Source organism: Arachis hypogaea, chromosome 16 (assembly GCF_003086295.3).
Source record: "Arachis hypogaea cultivar Tifrunner chromosome 16, arahy.Tifrunner.gnm2.J5K5, whole genome shotgun sequence".
Lineage (NCBI taxonomy): Eukaryota > Viridiplantae > Streptophyta > Magnoliopsida > Fabales > Fabaceae > Arachis > Arachis hypogaea.
Genome location: NC_092051.1, coordinates 94,040,764 through 94,060,073, shown reverse-complemented (window position 1 = coordinate 94,060,073; position 19,310 = coordinate 94,040,764). Strand labels below are relative to the sequence as shown.

General features: G+C 37.3%; 1 pseudogene; it reads right to left on the bottom strand.

The window, feature by feature from the left end:
• Positions 1–17,115: 17,115 nt before the first annotated feature.
• Positions 17,116–17,597, bottom strand: LOC112757232 (casein kinase II subunit beta-2-like; annotated as a pseudogene).
• Positions 17,598–19,310: the final 1,713 nt, after the last annotated feature.

The window sequence follows — 19,310 nt, the reverse complement described above, 5'->3', positions numbered from 1 at the left end:
TTTCTTAAATAAAAAAGTTTTTAATTGAAAAGAATTGAGAGATGCATGAATTTCAAGTCAAAAATAGGATTAGTTTAATTAGTTTGATGTGGTGTCATTTGCTTTTGTTTTCTGAATGTATGAATTAAATAGAGCATATTTGAAGTTGAAATTTATGAATGTTGGCTCTTGAAAGAATAAGGAAAAAGGAAAAATATTATTGATAATCTGAAAAATCTGAAAATTGATTCTTTGAGTAAGAAAAAGCAGCAAAAGAAAAAGCATGTTGCAAAAGAAAAAAATATATATGCATGCAAAGGAAAGAAAAAAAGAAAAAGAAAAAATAATAATAAAAAGCAAAAAAATCTATTACTGCCAAAAAATGTAGAAAAAGGAGGGCAGATTAAGAAAGCTAGTAACCCTTTAAACCAAAAAGCAAGTAATAAAATCCTGACCTAAGCGGCTAAACCAAGCTGTCCCTAACCATGTGCTTGTGGTGTGAAGGTGTCAAGTGAAAAGCTTGAGACTGAGCGATTAAAGTTGTGGTCCAAAGCAAAAAGAGTGTGTTTAAGAACTCTGGACACCTCTATCTGGGGACTCTAGCAAAGCTGAGTCACAATCTGAAAAGGTTCACCTAATTAAAATGTCTGTGGCATGAATGTATCCGGTGGTAATATTGGAAAACAGAGTGCTTAGGGTCACGGCCAAGACTCAGAAAGCTATGTTCAAGAATCAAAATAAGCTTAACTAGGAAAGTCAATAATATCATCTAGATTATAAGTTCCTAAAGATGCCAACATCTCTGAGTTTCAATGGATAATGAGATGCCAAAACTATTCAGAAGCAAAAAGCTACTAAGTCCCACTCATCTGATTTTAACTAAGCTTCATTTGAAACTTAGAAATTTATTGTATCTTAATTTTCTTTTTTTCCTACTGTGTTTTTAGTTGCTTGGGGAGAAGCAACGGTTTAAGTTTGGTGTTGTGATGAGCGGATATTTTATATGCTTTTTGACATCACTTTCATATAGTTTTTTAGTAGTTTTTATTTAGTTTTTATTAAGTTTTTATAGGTTTTAGTGTTAAATTTACATTTTTGGACACATCTTTGAGTTTGTGTGTTTTTGTACCTTCTCAGGTATTTTCTTGCTGAATTTGAGGAGTTGGAGCCGAAGTCTGATTCAGAGACAGAGAAAGCACTGCAGATGCTGTCTAGATCTGACCTGCCTACACTCGGAAGATATTTTCTGGAGCTAGAGAAAACCAATTAGAATGTTCTTAAGAGCTATGAAAAAGCTAACTTCCAGAGCTTTCCAGCAATAGTCCATATGTTGTTTCGGATTGAAAGGCCCAAAACTGGCGTCCAATACCAACTTCCTGCCCTTTCTGGCGTCCAACTCCCAAGGAAGTAAAGCCCAATATCCAAAAGCCTAGAGATGACTCCCTAGCTGGCGTTTCACATCCAGAAGACCTCATAGCATGTGGATCTTATCAAGCTCAGCCCAAACACTTATCAAGTGGGCCTTAGAAGTAGATTTTAGCACTAAAATGACTGTTATACCCTTACTAGTCATTAGTTTAGTATTTAAGGGCTTTTATTCATGTTATTGGAACAAACATCATCACTTTTTCATCATTTTTTCTTCTTATTTTCGTTTCCACCATTGTTGTACACCTCAATATGAGTTTTTAAACCTCCTAGGTTAAGGGGAGGAGCCCTGCTGAGTCCTATGAATTAATAAAAGTACTATTTCTTCTTCTTCGATCCGTGTTTGATCTATCTCTAAGATGTATATCCCGATCTTCAACGTGATGAACAGGATAATCTGACAAATCAAATCTGTTCATCACACCAAGACGAACGCGCCTGACAAACCCTCGCGTCTACTTGGGTTCATGTGAATACTTGCCGGAAAGCATGAACCAACAGCTATGGATTTATATCTCTCAGACGGTTAATCCACGATATTGTTGGGGACTTCTCGAGACACCAGTTCAGCCAATCTCTGGGGAGATTAAGGTCTCCATGGTATAGGCTAGATTCAAGAAGCAGCGTTCTTTGATCTGGAAGATTCTACCTTGTCTGTGGAGTTTTGAGTAGGATCGCCAGGAGAATGATTTGCTAAGCGCTTCACCCTCCATTGGATTGGATGACCAAGGTACCTTGCGTTCACTCTGTAGCAGAGGAGATCAATGGCCACGGGCAATGGCTTTGATCACTTACAGCCCACCATAGAAGAAGATCAGTCACAAGCAAAGAAGATAGTAGTACCAGAGTTACTTCAGAAAGGCAAAGCAACTCCGACCCTCAACTCAATTCCCATCATATAAACTCCTATTTATGCATAATCTAATTGGTTTTATCCCTTTTGCTTTCATAGTTTCATGATCATCTTACTTCACAATATAAAACTTTCTAATTCTTCCTGACTAAGACCTGTAAGGCAACCACAAGCTTACTTCAAGCCACAATCCTCGTAGGATCAACCCTGACTCGCTCAGGTATTACTTGGACGACCCAGTGCACTTACTGGTACTACTGTTGTACGAAAAGTTTGGGGGATTGTGTATGCACGCACCACACACTTCTTGAAGATCCTTCTAGGCGTGCGTACACACAACCCTATGCGTACGCATATTGCCCTGCTTTCCAAAGAAAACTTTGTTTTTAACTATTTTACCTTTCCGACAAGCTTGCAACCTTTCGTAACACTTACTTAAAAACTTTCTACCATTTTTAGGGTATTGAATCAAGGGTGAGAATAGTAAAAGAATAAAAGGGGTAATTGTGGTTATGAGTTTAGAGGACGGCGACTTAAGCTTGGTAAGTTCTGTGAATGAAATAAGAAGAGAATTAATGATGAATCATGAAAATAATGATGATTATGAGATTGTTAGCAAGAGTGATGATGATGATGAGATTTTTAATGAGAATGATGATGATTAAGAGACTGATAAAGAGAATGATGATGAATATGAAATTGTTAGAGAGAGTGATGATGATGATATTGTTAATGAGAATGATGATGATTATGAGACTCATAAAGAGAATGATGATGATTATGAAATTGTTAATGAGGATGATAACGATTAAGAGATTGATATTAAATATGATACTGATTGTGATACACCTACCTGGGTAGATGCAGTGGTATTGATTCCACTTGCTCTGAGACGGAGTGAGATATACCTGCCTGGGTAGATACAGTGGCATTGATTCCACTTACTCCGGGTTTCGTTTGAGACTCTTGGGGTAGATGCACTGGTTAGCTCCCACTTTCTTCCAGTCAAGGTTTATTCAAGATTTGTGAAACTATCTGAGTTTCGGATTTCCTTGGGTAGATGCAGTGGGTCGGCTCCACTTGCTCCAGGTTGAGATCCGAGATTCTGTTGACCCTGTGTCGTAAGATGTGGCCGGACACTTAAACCTTTCCAGATGAGCTCTCCCCCATGGATATTTTATTTTATTGGTTATGAATTTGAGCTTGGGGATGCGCACTCGCAGGGACTGTCCAATGGTTAGCTACCAGGACATGTCGGGTTGGCTTTGTAACCGACAGATGATATCATCGGTCATAAGGCAGGCATCCATCATTTGCATATGCTTGACTTGTTTGGGTTTGCCTATTTGTTTTGGATTTGCTAAATTTTACATATATGTTATGCTACCTGATTAAATGCTATTTGCTTTACTTGTACTTTAATTGTGTATTACTTGTTTGTATTGCTTGTGTTTGTACAACTGATAGGTCACTCATGCTGGTGTCGGTTGACGCTGAGGGCTGTTCTTGTTGAAATGAAATGATGAGATGATTAATTAACCATGATGAATATTAAATGAGATGATTTGAGCTCCTTGGATAGACGTAGTGAAGTGATTTCACTTGCTACAGGTGAGGATATGAGATATTGATATAGAATTGCTGAGACAGAATAGCTGGTGATGGTTTTGTTTATGATTCTAATTCTGATTTGTTGGAGAATTAGAAAGTTGGGAAGCATGAGAGAGATGAATTAGATTTAGTATTCCCTTATGACAGTTTCCTATTTATGGATTAGTGATGAGCGGATATTTTATACGCTTTTTGGCATCATTTTCATATAGTTTTTGGCATGTTTTGTTTAAGTTTTATTATGTTTTCATAGGTTTTAGTGTAAAATTCATATTTTTTTATTTTACTTTGAGTTTGCGTGTTTTTATGCAACTTCAGATATTTTCTGGATGAAATTGAGGAGGTGGAGCAAAAGTCTGATTCAGAGACAGAGAAAGCACTGCAGATGCTAATAGGATTTGACCTCCATGTACTCAAAGGAGCTTTTCTTGAGCTACAAAAGTCCAAATGGGGCATTCTCAACGGCTTTGGAAAGATAACATCCAAGGCTTTCCAGAAATATATAATAGTTTATACTTTTCTTCAAAATTGAAGGTCCAAAACTGGTATTCAACGCCAGCCATCTACCCTAGTCCTGGCATCCAACGCCCACAAGAAGGTGACCAGCATCCAACGGCTAAAAGGGGGTCCTTAGCCAGCGTTCAACGCCCCTAAGGAGTCTTAGAACGTGGGAGACATTAAATCTCAATCCAAACACTCACCAAGTGGACCCCAAAAGTGAATTTTCGCACTACAAGCCTAAGCCTATCATATTTCTGTAATCCTTAGTCATTAGTTTAGTATATATAAACAAGAGTTCACCATTGTTAGACATATAGACTCTTTCCCACTTTTACATTTCATTTTGTATTTTTCTTCTATCAGCATGAGTCACTAAACCTCCAACGTTAGGGTTAGGAGCTCTACTGAGTTTTATGGATTAATAAAAGACTACTATTCTATTTTCAATATATGTTCGATTCTATTCTAAGATGTATCTTCGTTCTTCAACCTTATGAATGAGTTGAACTGGCACAAGGTTATCTCTATTATACATGGGTTCAGCGAGCATCTTTCATCGGATATCAATGAACCACTAGCTTGAGGATACGTCTCTTAGACGGCTAATCCACGACTTCGTTGGGGACTTCTCGAGACATCAGTTCAGCTAAGGTACTAGGAGATTAGGGTGTTTATGGTAAAGGCTAGAATCAAGCCACAGCATTCTCTGATCTGAAAGATTCGATCTTCTCTATGGAAGTTTGAGTAGGATTATCAAGGGGATGAACTGCAGGAGCTTCACTCTCATTCAAACAGGATGCGCACTAAACCTGGTGCTCAGCCTAGAGGAAGATTGGCGGCCGCTCAAACCGGCGTTGATCACATACAGCCTGCTATAGAAGAAATCATTCACAGTTGGACTAGACAATAAGAAAGGATTGATCCAGAAGAACAAAGCATCTCTGAAACCTTAACCATCTTCTTATCATTTGATTCACAACCATTGAGTAACGTTATCTTTATTTTACTTTTATGCGTTTAAACAATTAAACAACTTTTCTATCCGCCTGACTAAAATTTACAAGATAACCATTGTTTGATCCAAGCCGACAATCCTCGTGGGATCGACCCTAACTTACCTCAGGTATTACTTGGACAATCCAGTGCACTTGCTGGTTCAGTTGTACGGAGTGTGGAAATCCGTGCACCAAGTTTTTGGCGCCGTTGCTAGGGATTGTTCGAGTTTGAACAAACTAACAGATTATTTTGTTGCTTAGATTAGATATTGTCTTTAATTTTGTTGAGTCTTTTCTTTTCTTTATTAATCTTTATCTTTTGTTTGAGTCTTTTGTTCTTGTTATTGTTAAGTTCGAATTTTCTCGAGTCTTTTTTCAAAAATTTTCAAAAATAGTGTCTTTTGTTTGAGTCTAGTGTCAAATTTTAAGTTTGGTGTCCATTGCATGTTCTTTAATCGCTTTGAATTTTTCGAAATTGTTCTTGCTGTTCTTCTTTATCTTCAAATTGTTCTTGTTTTTCTTTTTGTTTTGATCTTTAAAATTTTTAAGTTTGGTGTCTTTACATGTTTTTCTTTAAAATTTTCGAATTCTAGTATCTTTAGATCTAAAAATTTTAAGTTTGGTGTCTTTTGGTTATTTTTCTCTTTCTTCATTAATTCAAAAATACAAAAAATATATTTTCTATCATTATTTCAAAATTATTTTCGAAAATCTTAACAAGAATTTTCAAATTTTAATTTTAAAATCAATATCTTATCTTATCTTAGTTTTAAATTTCAAATTCAAATCTTTTCAAAATCAAATCTTTTCAAAAATCATATCTTTTTCAAATTACTATCTTATATTTTTATCTTTCTTTAAAATTCAGAAATCTTATCTTATCTTATTCAAATTTTAAAATTCAATTTCAAAATTTCAAATTTCAAATTTCAAATCTTTTTAAATCTTTTCTTTTAATTGTGATTCTATCTTATCTTATCTTTCTTTTAAATTTTAAAAATCAAATCTTTTCAACTTCTATCTTATCTTTTCTAAATTTAAATTTTAAATTCAAATCTTTTCTAATCTTCTATCTTATCTTAATTTCAAATTTTTCTTAATTGGTTACTTGTTTTCTCTTTCTTCTTTTTCAAAACTTCTTAACTAATTCTTCTCTCTTCTAATTTTTGAAAATATCTTCTCTATTTGTCTCTCTTTATTTTCGAAATTCAGTATTTAATTTTCAAATCTTTTTAGTTAATTAGCTTTTAATTTCCTCTTTAATTAATAAATTAAATAAAAACAAAAAAATTTTCTCTTTTTACTTCTAATTTTCGAATTCTTCTATCCCCTGTAGCATAATTCTTTCTCTCTTCTCTCTATCATCATTCTTCTTTCTTCTTCACATCTCTCAAGGAATTCTCTATACTTTGACATAGAGATTTCTTTTCTTCTTTCTTGGTTTTCTTTTTCTTATTTATGAGCAGAAACAGAGATAAAGAATCTCTCTTTAATCCTGATCCTGAACCTGAGAGGACTCTAAGAAGGCATTTACAATAAGTTAAAGCACAACACTCCAAAGGAAACCTCACAGAGATTTTCGAACAAGAAGCTGAAAGCATGGCATCCGAGCCTAACAATGAAGGAGATCCAAGAAAGGTTCTTGGTGACTACACCATACCAACCTTTGACTTCTATGGAAGAAGTATCTCCATACCTGCCATTAGAGCGAATAACGTTGAGCTTAAACCTCAACTAGTCTCTCTAATGCAATAGAATTGCAAATTTCATGGACTTTCACTGGAAGATCCACATCAATTTCTATCTGAATTCTTGCAAATCTGTGATACTGTTAAGACCAATGGAGTGGATCCTGAGGTTTACAGACTTATGCTCTTTCCCTTTGTGGTTAGAGACAAAGCTAGGATATGGTTAGACTCTCAACCTAAAGAAATCCTAGACTCTTGGAAAAAGTTGGTCAATGCTTTCTTGGCTAAGTTCTTTCTACCTCAGAAGATGAGCAAAATTAGAGTGGAAATTCAAACTTTCAGAAAAAAAAGAAGGTGAATCCCTCTATGAAGCTTGGGAAAGATATAAGCAACTGATCAGAAAATGTCCTTCTGACATGCTTTCAGAATTTTCTATCTTAGGTATATTCTATGATGGTTTGTCTGAGATGTCCAAAATATCATTGGACAGCTCTGCAGATGTATCACTCCACTTGAAGAAAATGCCTACAAAACCAAGAGAACTCATTGAGATGGTTGCAAACAACCAATTCATGTACACTTCTGAGAGAAACCCTGTGAATAATGGGGTAGCTCAAAAGAATGGAGTTCTTGAAGTAGACACTCTGAATGCCATATTGGCTCAGAATAAGATCTTAACCCATCAGGTCAATATGATCTCTCAGCATTTGACTAGAATGCAAGCTACAACTAGCAGCACTCAAGAAGCTTCCTCTGAAGGAGAAGCTTATGATCCTGACCAACCCATGATGGAGGAGGTGAATTACATGGTAGAACCCTATGGAAACATCTACAACCCCTCATGGAGGAATCGTCCTAACCTTTCATGGAAAGATCAACAGAAGCCTCGGCAAGGTTTCAATAATAATCAAAGTGGAAGAACTCATAATAGATTCAACAACAGGCTACCATTCCCATCATCTCCGGAACATATTGAGACTCCTAAGCAGAGCCTTTCTGACTTAGTCACTATAGTCTCCAACCTCTCTAAGACCACTCATAATTTCATAACTGAAACAAGGTCCTCCATTAGAAATTTGTAGGTACAAGTTGGTCAACTGAGCAAGAGAATCCCTGATACCCCTCCTAACACTCTTCTTAGTAACACTGAAGTAAACCCAAGAGAAGAGTGCTAGACCATAACCACTAAAGTTAAGGCCGAATCTGAAGGGAGCAATCTGGCGTTGAACGCTAGTAAGGGATACCTTACTAGGCGTTCAACGCCCAACCTGGCACAAGAGCTGGCGTTGAACACCAGGAAGGAGGCCCCTCCTGGGTGTTCAACACCCAAAATGGCAGAGAAGCTGGCGTTAAACGCCAATGAAGATGTCTTCACTGGGTGTTCAATTCCCAAAAAGCCACAAAAGATAGAGTTGAATGCCAGTAAGGGTATCCCTACTAAGTATTCAACACCCACTGATGAAGTCCCTATCCAAGAAATGAAGAAAGCCAAGGCTCATGTAGAGACCATAGAGGTCCCCTTGCAAGCACTCTTGCAATTCATGAGCTCTGATGAATACTCATCCTCTGATGAGGACGAGGAAACCAGGGAAAAGCAAGTTGCTTGGTACCTAGGAGCTCTCATGAAGCTAAATGCCAAGGTATTTGGAGTAAAGACATTGGAGGAAGAACCTCCAGTGCTTACCAAAGAACTCAATGATTTGGTTTAGCAGAAGCTACCCCAAAAGCTTCTGGATCCCGGACGCTTCCTAATTCCTTACAACATAGGCACCATGACCTTTGAGAAGGCTTTGTATGACCCAGGGTCAAGTATAAACCTCATGCCACTCTCTGTAATGGAGAGGTTAGGAATCTTTGAGGTACAAGTTGCAAATATCTCACTGGAGATGGCAGACAAGTCAATAAAAAAGGCATATGGCTTAGTAGAGGATGTCTTGGTGAAGGTTGAAGACCTTTACCTCCTTGAAAACTTCATAATCTTAGATATTGGGGAAGATGAGGATAAATCCATCATCCTTGGAAGACCTTTCCTAGCCACTGCCAATGCTATCATTTATGTAGCAAAGGAAGAATTGATTTTACAACTAAGGGAGGAGCACATCTTGTTTAAGATGCCTTACCCCAACTCTCCCTCTGAGAAAGAGAGATAACTGTGCAATACTTAGTGTTCCAACCATCTCTTGTAGTGCAGAGCTTTACTAAGCCCCAGACACCAATTCTAAGTTTGGTATTGGGTAGCCATCAACAAGCACTGAGATCAAAGGTACTAAGAAGAAAGTACCTAAAGGCTGGAGGGACAAAAAGATCTCCACAGAAGGCCTTTCACCTGGTATGAGAGTTGTCTTTCCCAAGAAACCAGTCACACCACATATAGTGAGTCGTGTCTTGTCTCTACAACATGTGGAGCTCATCCATGAGAAGACAGAAAGAAAGTTCACTGTAAGGGGCAAAATTCTGAGCCCATATCATTCTCCGTAAGGAGCTAACTATCAAGCTAGTGATGTTAAAGAAGCGCTTGTTGGGAGGCAACCCAACCATAGTTATTATTTATGTTTTTCTTTGAATTTGTTTTTCTTAATTATTTTCTTTAGGTTCATGATCATGTGCATTAGTCAGAACAAAGACAAAAATGTTCAGAAGTGGAAACAGAATACCCTGGAACGCTAGACAAGAAGGCAGAAATGGGCGTTCAATGCCCACAAAGGGTAACATTACTGGTGTTGAATGCCAACCGGGGAGCAAAGGCTGGGCGTTCAACGCCCAACAGAGGCAGAAGACCTAGCGTTGAACGCCAGGAAGGAGGTCCATCCTGGGCATTCAACGCCCTGAGTGGAGCAGCAAGCTGGCGTTGAACGCCAGCTATGGAGCATGAGCTGGGAGTTCAACGCCCATAAAGAGGGCAGGGAACTTGAATTCCCTAGCCTCTCAGGACCAGTGAGTCCCACAGCATCTTCACCTACCCTTCTCCTCTCTTCTTTTTCACACTTCCCCACAGACTCTTCCCTATAAACCTACAACCAATCAAATCCATACCTCTTCCCCAAAACCACCATAACTCCCACCAACCCCCACCAACTAAATTCAAAATTTTCCACATATTTCCCACCCACTAATTCAAAACCCTAACCATACCCTCCCCATAAATAACCCCCTCATTCCACTTATCCCACACACTACTCATACTCATTTAGCCCTCACTTGGCCGAATTGCTCTTCTCCCTTCATCTCCATCTATTTTCTTCTTCTTCTACTCCATTCTTCTCTTTTGTTTATTTTTGTTCAAGGACGAGCAAAGTTTTAAGTTTGGTATTGAAAAAGCCTTGCTTTTTACTTTCCATTCCCACTTATGGCACCCAAGACCGAAGAACCCTCTAGAAAGAGGAAAGGAAAGGCCATAGCCACCACGTCCGAATCTTGGGAGATGGAGAGATTCATCACTAAAGCCCACCAAGACCACTTCTTAGAAGTAGTGGCAAAAAAAAGGTGATCCCTGAGGTCCCTTTTAAGCTTAAGAAGAATGAGTATCCGGAGATCTGACATAAAATCCAGAGAAGAGGTTGGAAAGTCCTAACCAATCCCATCCAAGAGGTTGGGATCTTAATGGTGCAAGAGTTCTGTGCTAATGCATAGGTCAAAAAAAGCCATGACATTAGTGTGAACCCTCATCCTAAGAATTGGGGCACCATGGATCGAGGGAGAATCTTAGACTTCAGTCCGGAAAGTGTGAGGTTGGCGTTCAACTTGCCTTTGATGCAAGGAGACCCATATCCTTACACTAGAAGACTCAATTTTGATCAAAGACTAGATCAAGTGCTCTCAGACATCTTTGTGGACAGATCACAGTAGAAAAGGGATTTCCAAGGCAAGTCTATCTAACTAAAAATGCCTGACCTCAAGCCCATAGCTAGAGGATGGTTGAAATTTATCCAACACTCTATCATCCCTACTAGCAACCGGTCCGAAGTGACTATAGACCGAGCCATCATGATCCATTGCATCATGCTCGGAGAGGAAGTGGAAGTACATGAGGTGATACCTCAAGAGTTATATAGAGTGGCGGACAAGCCCTCCACCCAAGTAAGGTTAGCTTTTACTCATCTTATCTGTCACCTATGTAATTCAACTGGAATTGTCATAGAAGGTGACACTCCAATTGAGGAGGACAAGCCCATCACTAAAAGAAGGATGGAGCATACTAGAGAGCCAGCACATGAACCACAACATGACCATGTGGAACCCCCTCAACATGAGATCCTTGAGATGCCTCAAGGGATGTATTCTCCTCCTCAAAGTTATTGGGATCAATGGCATACTTCTGTAGGAGAATCAAACTCTAACAAGAATCAGCTGAGGATGGAGCATCAAGAGCATTCCACCATCCTCAATGAAATTAAAGAAGATCAAAGAGTTATGAGGGAAGAACAACAGAGACAAGGGCGTGACATTGAAGACATCAAGCACTCTATTGGATTCTCTAGAGGAAGTGGTAGTCGTCATCATTAAGGTGGTCCCGTTCCATCACCCCTTTTTTTATGTTATTTTTCTGTTTTCCATTATGTTTTATTGTCTGTTCTCGTGTTCCTTTTGCATGATCATTTCTATCTATGTTTTAAGGTTATAAAATGTTCCATATATCTCTCACCTTGCTTAAAAGAGAATTTTATTTGAAAAAGAAAACTAAGATGCATGAATTTCGAGTTATATAATAAGAATAGTTCAACTATCTTGATGTGGTGGCATTGCTTTTGTTTTTTGAATGTATGAATGAACAGTACATAATTGAAATTGGAATTAAGAACGTTGGCTCTTGAAAGAATGATGAAAAAGGAGAAGTATTATTTGTAATCTAAAAAATCCAAAAATTGATTCTTGAAGCAAGAAAAAATAGCAAAAAAGCAATATATGCAAAAAAAATGTGAAAAAAAAGAAATATATAGCAAGATGAAAAAGAAACCAAAAGCAGAAAAAGCCAATAACTCTATAAACCAAAAGGCAAGAGGAAAAAGCCAATAACCCTTTAAACCAAAAGGCAAGGGTAAAAGGATCCAAGGCTTTGAGCATCAATGGTTAGGAGGGCCTAAAAGAAACAAAATCTTGGCCTAAGCACTCTAAATGAACAGTGTCCCTAACTATATGCTTGTGGTGTGAAGGTGTCAAGTAAAAAGCCTGAGACTGAGCAGTTAAAGTCATGATCCAAAGCAAAAAGAGTGTGCTTAAAAACTCTGGACACATCTATCTGGGGATTCTAACAAAGATGAATCACAATCTGAAAGGGTCCACCCAGTTAAGTGTCTGTGGCATTTATGTATCCGGTGGTAATACTGGAAAACAATGTGCTTAGGGCCACGGCCAAGACTCTAAAAGCTATGTTCAAGAATAAAAAAGAACTTAACTAGGAGAGTCAATGATATCATCTAGATTCTAAGTTCCTAAGGATGCCAACACTTCTGAGTTTCAATGGATAGTGAGATGCCAAAACTATTCAGAAGCAAAAAGTTACTAAGTCCCGCTCATCTAATTGAAACTGAGCTTCATTGAAAACTCTGAGATTTATTGTATCTTACTCTTCTTTTTATCCTACTTTGTTTTTAGTTGCTTGGGGACAAGCCACAGTTTAAGTTTGGTGTTGTGATGAGCGGATATTTTATACGCTTTTTGGCATCATTTTCATATAGTTTTTAGCATGTTTTGTTTAAGTTTTATTATATTTTCGTAATTTTTAGTGTAAAATTCACATTTTTGGATTCTAGCTTGAGTTTGTGTGTTTTTATGCAATTTCAAGTATTTTCTGGCTGAAATTGAGGAGCTGGAGCAAAAGTCTGATCCAGAGACAGAGAAAGCACTACAGATGCTGTCAGGATCTGACCTCCGTGTACTCAAAGTAGCTTTTCTGGAGCTACAGAAGTCCAAATGGAGTGTTCTTAACGGCTATGGAAAGCTAACATCCAGGGCTTTCCCGAAATATATAATAGTTTGTACTTTGCTTCAGAATTGAAGGCCCAAAACTGGCATTCAACTCCAGCCATCTACCCCAGTTCTAGCGTCCAACGCCCATAAGGAGGTGACCAGCGTACAATGCCCAAAGGGAGCCCTTAGCCAGTGTTCAATACCCTAAGGAGTCCTGTCACGTGGGAGACACTAAGTTTTTTGCACTACAAGCCTAAGCCTATCATATTTTTGTAATCTTTAGTCATTAGTTTAGTATATATAGACAAGAGTTCACCATTGTTAGACATATAGACTCTTGCCCACTTTTACGTTTCATTTTGTATTTTCTTCTATCAGCATGAGTCACTAAACCTCCTAGGTTAAGGTTAGGAGCTCTGCTGAGTTTTATGGATTAATAAAAGTACTACTGTTCTATTTTCAATCTGTGTTCGATTCTATTCTAAGATGTATCTTCGTACTTCAACCTTATGAATGAGTTGAACTGGCACAAGGTTATCTCTATTCTACATGGGTTCAGCGAGCGTCTTTCATTGGATATCAATGAACCACTAGCTTGAGGATACGTCTCTTAGACGGCTAATCCACGACTTCGTTGGAGACTTCTCGAGACATCAATTCAGCCGAGGTACGGGGAGATTAGAGTCTTTGTGGTAAAGGCTAGAATCAAGGTGTAGCATTCTCTGATCCGGAAGATTCGACCTTGTCTGTGGCATTTTGAGTAGGATCACCAAGGGGATGAACTGCAGGAGCTTCACCCTCATTCAGACTGGATGCGCACTAAACCTAGTGTTCAGCCTAGGAGAAGATTGGCGGCCGCTCAAACCGGCGTTGATCACATACAGCCTGCTATAGAAGAAATCATTTGCAGTTGGAGTAGACAGTAAGAAAGGAATGATCCAGAAGAACAAAGCATCTCTGAAGTATTAACCATCTTCTTATTATTCGATTCACAACCATTGAGTAACGTTATCTTTATTTTATTTTTATGCGTTTACACAATTAAACAACTTTTCTATCCGCCTAATTAAGATTTACAAGATAACCGCTGTTTGATCTAAGCCGACAATCCTCGTGGGATCGACCCTGACTCACCTTAGGTATTACTTGGACGACCCAGTATTATAGCAATGCACCTAAATCATCTAAAAATTTAAAAATGAGATAAATAGTACATCGATACCCGAAAGATTCTAACACTAATAAAATAGTACTTGGCCTTTGTTATTGATAAAATAATCTTCAAAAAATTTTAAAATTTGATAATAATACTAATAAAATGTTATAACAATAATGCTAATAACATGTTATTTATTGCATATAAGAGAGATTTTGAGAAGAATTAAAGGAGAGAGATAATTTTATTGAAAAAATTTTTAAGAAGAAAAGATACAATTACTAATATTTTGTTGTCAATTACATTTCTATTAAAATTAGTAGTATCAAAAAATATTTCAAATTTAATATTATCAAGAAAAAACAAAAAAAAATTATATAAAGACTAATTTGATTAATTTTTAAAATTTTAGAGATGAAAATGACTTATGTCTGAACTTTCAAGGACTATTTTGATTATAAATAACTTTTTTACATGTCAAGTGACACGTGCCACGTGTCACTGATCTAACACGTGGCGTACCACGTGTCACTGATCTGACACGTCAACCAATCATATTGTGACATGTGGCATCAATCCACCACGTCATCATGTGCCACGTGACACTTAAAGTGACACATCATTATCCAACTCACGGAAGGACTAACGTGACCAAATTGTGTATCTTTTGGGGACAATTTCGATTAATTTTATCTTTCGAGAACCAAAACAGAAATCGGGATATCTTTCAAAGACGATTTTAGCTATTAACTCAAAATAGTATCATTAGTTTTATTCTCATTTAATTTTAAATAAAAAATAATAATAATTTATTCAATTTAATATTTATGACAATAAATAAAATCATTCTTATATAAATTATTTAATATAAAATAATTTAATTTTTTATTATAATTAATATATATATATATATATATATTATTCATAAATATATTAAAAAATTAATTTCCTAACATCAGCGGCTTGCCACCTACGAGAAGCTGCTCCATCTATTTCCGCTGTTCAACATGTATAACATCATTTTAATTTCCATTTTAAATTAATTTCTTAAAAGTGTTGTGCTTTTCTTTTTTTTTTTTTTTTTTTTCTCTTTTTTCTTTTTTCTAACACTAAATCGGTAGCGGCAAGTTGTACTTGGTAAAAAGATTTATAAGAAAAATCATATGAACAACTTGTGTTTTATTTTTTTTAATTAATAAAGTGAGATTCGCAAGAGCCATTTGTGTATAGGATATATCTCCGTAAAACACCAAATCACACTATTTTTTAGTTAAATAACAAATTTTTTACCATATTTAAAATAAAAATAAATAGTCATTTCTAATCATACAAGATTCATACCTTAACAAAATTAATTATAAAAAATTAAAATTGAAATTATACGTATATAGGATAAATTTTGTTTGACAAAAATAATTAATCGTTAAATTTTGGGTTAAGTAATTTTTTCGTTCCTAAGGTCCGAGGCCAAAATCAAAACGTCTCCAACATTTTTTATTATTAAAATTATCCTCAACGTTACAAAACATTATAAAATCGTCTTTTTATCCATAATAATTTTTGAAATGACACAAATATCCTTTTCCTATTATTATTAATTACCCTAATCCCACCCACCCATTACCCCCACCCCTTCCTACTGCACCTAAAACAGACAAACTGAAACAAAAAAAAGGAACAAAAGAGGGAGAAAAAAGAAAAAGAAAGGAAGAAGAGAGAGGCGATGGCGGAACAGAGGGCGGCCTTCTACGGCGAGAAAGCCGAAACTCAGATCCAAACTTCCCCTTCAAACTCGGCCTCTGTCTCTGGTCGTTCCCTTCTCCTCAGTTCGACAACGACAATGATGGTCTTGCTCAACCTCTTCACCTTCTTCGATTCCTCTCTCTCTCTCTCTCCCCCTCTCTCTCTCTCTCTCTCTCTCTCCCCTTCTGTGTTTTGATTCTCTCTGTTCTACTTCTTTGAAGGCACATGCATTAGGCATCAGATCCGGTTGCTTCTAGGTGGTTTTCAGCAAGGGTAAAGTCATCTGCTTTAGAGCTCCATGTGTAAGGGAAAGTGGGTGTTGAGTATTCTGGGGTTTGTTTTGAGGGGAAGTGCTCCATCGGCTTCTAGTGGCTTTTGTTTTTTATTGTTATAGAGAAAAATATTGTATTTTATGTTTGTCTTGGTACAAAATATAGAATACAATCTTCAACTTTCTTCCCTTGCTCTCTTTCTCTGTTCTTCGTTCTTCTTTTTTATTCTTTTTTTAATTTTTGAAGAACATATACAAGAGTTCTTCCTTTTTAATTTTTTTAATTTATGTTGTTGCTAATTTGGTGATTGTTGCTATTGTTGGATTGTTGATTTATTTTGTGATTGTTACTGTTGTTGGATTGTTGATTTATTTTGTTGCTCTCTTTCTTTGTTCTTCGTTTTTCCTTTTTTTTTTCTTTTTTTTTCTTTTTGAAGAACATATACATGAGTTCTTCCTTTTTAATTTTTTTAATTTATGTTGTTGCTAATTTTGTGATTGTTGCTGTTGTTGGATTATTGATTTATTTTAATGTTGCTATTGCTGAATTGTTGATTTATTTTGTGGTTAGGGATTAAGGAAGATTAAGAGTCTGGGAGAAAGAGAGAGAGAGAGAGAGAGAGAGAGAGAGAGAGAGAGAGAGAGAGAGAGAGAGAGAGAGAGAGAGGCTGGTGATGATGAAGAAAGGGGGTTGGGGGTTAGTGGTGAGGGGAAGAGTTTTTTTACAGGCAAAATTGTCAAAAAAAAATATTATTTATGAACAAAATGATGATTTTATAACGTTTTGTAATTTTGAGGATGATTTTAATAACAAAAAAAGTTGGGGACGATTTTGATTTTGGCCTCAGACCTTAGGGACGAAAAACGTACTTAACCCTTAAATTTTTTTATAATTTCGTAAATACCCTTTTCCTTTCTTTTTTCTTCATTGTCTTCCTTCGATAACCACTACCACCACCACCTCCGTTGCAAAATCCAACATCCTACATGTCACCATGGGAGGATTCAACATCTTAAATCAAATCAAGAGCGTAATCATAATAAAGCACTTGATTGTTCAATCCACAAAGGTTGAAGTCATCCTGGATGTAATCATCATCCACCTCGCAAAAGAACTCGTTCCCTCTCAAATTACAGAACCACGAGATCCACGACGTGTCATCTCCATCATAACCACTAACATTAGACTCATCGCTGTCAGTCTCAGATTTCTCATCGGAAGCATTATAGTTCTTAGAGATAGTGGCGGAGGCGGTGGAGCGAGAGTCTCTAAGAGCTTGATCGAGTGGGGAAGAAGACTTGCCAGATAAGAGAAAGGAAGGTCTGGTCTCTACCGTTGATTGGCCTCGACCTCGATGTTGATGGTGACGACGCTCCAGTTGCTTGTCGACGATGTCGTTCACTTCCGATCAACCTCCGATTTAGTATTGATACCTCTTTGCTCTCGCTCCCTCTCTATGTACATCTCTCTCTCTCTCTCTCTCTCTCTCTCTCTCTCTCTCTCTCTCTCTCTCTCTCTCTCTCTCTCTCTCTCTCTCTGATTCGGTTTCTCTCTCACTAAATCATGCAAAAGAAGTTACTGGTTCTATTTTTCTTCCGAGCTAGTTAGGGTTTCAAAAATTGGAGGAAATACCATTAGATCCAACATGGTGGCAGTAGAGGATGAATCCGGCGGTGTCGTTGCTGAAAACAAGGAGCCTTCGCTCGCGGGCGTAGGTCTTAAGGGCGGTGTCAATAACTGCCGCAACACGCTCCTGCTCATTCACCACAAACCGAATCGGATTCGCGCTTCCAAACACGTTGATGCTTAGCAAAAGAAAAGAAACTAGTTAAGGAACCAAAGAATGTGGATTCTCATTCCAAAAGAAGGGGGAATTAGGATTTGTTAAATTGGCATGAGAAAATTTAGGGGTTGAGGCGGATGTGATAGAAGTGATGATAGTTGATAAACCACTACTTTATGGTTCATCTTGTGCTAAATTGAGTGGTTTTTATCAACTCTTTGCACACTTATTCATACAATTTGCATGGTTTTACAAATCCTTTCCAGTTTTGTTCTATGGTTGAAAACTTGCTTCCTAAGCCCTTAAATTGTATATCTTTAATTCCCTTTTATACCATTCGATGCCGTGATCCGTGCGTTAAGTGTTTTCAGGCTGTATAGGACAGGAATGGCTTAAAAGATGGAGAGGAAGCTTGCAAAAATGGAAGGAACACAAGAAACAAAGGAGATGACCAGCGAGCATCGACGCGCACGCATGGCTCACGTGTGCATGCAACTTGGAGCTTTTCACAGCGACGCGGATGCATACCTGACGCATATGCGTGACATGCGAAGAGGATCATCGACGCGTACGCGTGACTAACGCATACACGTGACGTGCGCCACGTGCAGAAATCGCAGAAGACGTTGGGGGCTATTTTGGGCTGAGTTTGGACCCAGTTTTTGGCTCAGAAACACAGACTAGAGCCAGGGGACAAGCAGAGACTCAATAGACATTCATTTTTACACAGTTTTTGTTTTTAGTTTTGAATCTTAGAGAGAGAAAACACTACTTCTTCTAGGGTTCTTCACATTCATAGTTTTCTAGTTTTTTGCTTTTAATTGGGATATTGAGAAGAGTTACTACCTCCGTTTGAAGTCTTTGCCATTACAGTGTACTTTCTTATTTCCTTGCTCTTTTACTTTTCATTCACTTTGTTCAGAGTTACATATGGATATCTTTGATTTTGGAAAGAATTAATGCAAAGAGTTATTTTTACCTTTAATTAATTTTCTGTTATTATTTTATTTGAATTTTCATGTCTTCTTTTCATCCCCTTTTATCATTTATGAAAATGGCATTCATGTCAATGGAGTAGACTCCCAACTTGACTTGGGAGTTGATTAATAGGAGACCCTTGAGTTAAAATACTCAAGTGTTAATTGGTAATTGGAAGTTGTTGGCTGACTCTCTAGTCACTAACGCTAATCCTTCCATAGGAGAGGATTAGGACTTGTGAATTGGAGCTGGTTCAGTTACTTGACTTTCCTTTATTCGGTAAGGGATAACTAAGTAGAAACAACAACCTCTTACCATTACACTTGGGAAAATTCAACAAGGATAGAACTTACAATCAATCTTCTCCCAGTCAAGGCTTTTTATTTCAAATATATAAAACCTCTTGTTAATTTTCA